This window comes from Electrophorus electricus, chromosome 20 (genome assembly GCF_041902795.1).
Source record: "Electrophorus electricus isolate QZ-2024a chromosome 20, ASM4190279v1, whole genome shotgun sequence".
Lineage (NCBI taxonomy): Eukaryota > Metazoa > Chordata > Actinopteri > Gymnotiformes > Gymnotidae > Electrophorus > Electrophorus electricus.
Genome location: NC_137516.1, coordinates 15,517,501 through 15,520,000, shown reverse-complemented (window position 1 = coordinate 15,520,000; position 2,500 = coordinate 15,517,501). Strand labels below are relative to the sequence as shown.

Sequence of the window (2,500 nt, the reverse complement as noted above, 5' to 3'; positions counted from 1 at the left end):
ACACTCCTTAGTAAGATCGGCAGTCCTTCACACACACGTTTACGCACACATTCCATCCAAAGGCACAGCGCGGCTACTCTGGACCTAAAAACAACCCTTCAGACTAGCTACGGGAGAGATGGAGAGTTTTGAGGAGACAGTCTGCAGTCGCTGTGCTACGTGAGCGTTTACGTGGGCTTCCCCACACAAAGCCACCAAGGCCTCACAGTGTGTGCTATCACACCAGAACACGTGGCCCGGCCCCCGAGCTCAGCCGTAAATACCCCGCAGTGAGCAGCAAAACAGCTGAACAGCAGATGGAGCACCTTGTCTATTAAGGCTACCGAAATCTCAGAAATATGTCATTTGGAAGTTCCCTGTTTTAATGGACCGGATCCAGCAAAATCAAGGGAAACGCAGTGTTGAGAGGAAGAGACTGAGGCAAGGGTTCGAATCAGCTTCCATGTCAGATGAAGTGGACCTGCGAGCTTGTGGGTAATTTGGTCCCAAAATTCAGTTTCCATTTCTCTCTCTTTTTCTGCTTCAGGGCGTTTTCACACTTTAGGGCACCATGTGGTGGGCAAACGGGGAGATGAGGGGGGATGGGTTAATCTGAGGGACAAAAGGAGACCCCCGCACGCAAGCACGACCATAATGGCCCATCGGTCCCGAGGGCCCCTCTGAGCAGTTCTCAGATGAGGAATAAGGAGGGAGAGGAAGGCAGCCCTCGCCAGCAAATCACGTGTCAGGGACAAAGCCTGGGAGGTGGAGCCAAAAAACGAGAGGCGGAGCTAGAGGGGCGTGCGTCTGGTGGATACCCGGTTAAAGAGGCACAGATGGCAAACATAGACGTGTGGGCAGACGCACGCCAGCCAGACTTTTTATTCGTGCTATTTCAGAATTCAGTATTTCCGACACAGTTCAGCACTATTGATACTTATTCAGCATTTACACATATGTGAGCCCACACATGTGCGCGCACACACGCACACACACACACACGCACACGCGCACACACACACACACACACACACGCACACACACACACACAAGCACAATAAATGTGAGACGAGTCGCGTCTGATAACTAAGATTATCCAGACAGATTCCTACAGATTCAAAGAGCTTAGCACTGCAGATAATGTAATGAAGAATTACTAATTTATTGGGATTTTTACAAATATTTATCGGCGTAGGTGAGCGTCAATGGGAACGACACCAAATCCCGCAGTCTTTAGAGGTGGAAGAGAGGTCAGAGGTGAAGGGGCGGGACTGCATTCGTTCTTTCCCTCATCCCTCTATTCTCTTGTCCTCCTATATCTGGCCTCCTTCCTCTGTTTGTTTTTGGGGTGTTTTTAAATCCCACTCTTGGTTTTCTGGTTTCTTGGCACACGGTTGTTGCAGGGTTGTTTCTGACACGGCTGAAGCAATAGAGAAGCTGGTAACTGGTAATCAGTGTCAGCTCCGACACACAGACGGGGTGTAGACGTGATTTTACTGGAGGGAATGTCTTTTTGCTCACCGTGGTACCTAGCACTGTCTCACACACACACACACACACACACACACACACACACTCATAATGAGCATCTGGATGCTGTTTACTTTAGCATTTCTTAACGTTGGGGCCAGTAAGTGCATGCTACGGTGCAAACACACACCCCACGGTTATCCAGACTCCCAGCAGTTCCTCATTGCAGTCGGTCACTTTTGCACGCAGCCGTGCGATAAGGAGCCAAATTAGGGCTAAATTTGCACATACAAATACCTGCTGCGATCCAAACATCATGTCCGACTAAGCCGACCGGAACGCAGATCTCCTGTACGGGTGCACAGAGAGTGTTGTGTAGGTAAGGTCACAGGACGGCTAGGGGGTCAGGGGTCAGGGCTTATTCAGATTGCTGGGCCACACTTACTGTGCCCACTGCTAGGCGGGCACTAGGACAGGGAGCAGCACCTGGCATTTAGATTGGCGCTGGGAGGGAGCAGTCTGACTCACACTGTTATTCCAGCCTCTCTGTCTCTCTGTTATCATCACAATGGATCTTTTATTCCTAAGCCAAAGAGCTTGTCTATGCAGTAGCTACAGAATCTGGTAACCCGACCCACGGTCTGCTATTGAGAGAGTGGCAGATGTCTCTCTCTCTCTCTCTCTCTCTCTCTCTCTCTCTCTCTCTCTCCCCACCCGTCTCCATCTCTAAAATATTCAGACTCATGGGCTCTGGTTACCTGGCTGCCCGGCAGGTAGAAGATACAGATCCCCTTTCCAACCACAGCACCTCGCTGGACAGCGAGAGCCACACCTCAGACGTTTGCCAGCTTTCTGGTTTGTGTGTCTGTCGGTGAGAGAGAGAGAGAGAGAGAGAGAGAGAGAGAGAGAGAGAGCGAAAGAGACAGAGGGATGGAGAAACCATGAAACCGAAGCTGACAGCCCGGTCCATATAACTGTAATATACTGTAATATTGTATCTATGATATTCTATAACTAACAGCGGTGATATGATTTCTCAGATTGTGCTCAT

General features: G+C 50.0%; 1 long non-coding RNA gene across 1 annotated transcript in view; it reads right to left on the bottom strand.

Moving 5' to 3' along the window:
• Window positions 1–1,182: 1,182 nt before the first annotated feature.
• LOC145652660 (uncharacterized) overlaps window positions 1,183–2,500 on the bottom strand; it is a 7,896-nt gene continuing 6,578 nt past the window's right edge. Inside the window, exons 2-3 of the long non-coding RNA XR_014118912.1 lie at window positions 2,208–2,314; window positions 1,183–1,798 (exon numbers count right to left, since the gene is read on the bottom strand). This is a non-coding gene — a long non-coding RNA (uncharacterized LOC145652660). The remainder of the gene's footprint in view (window positions 1,799–2,207; window positions 2,315–2,500) is intronic.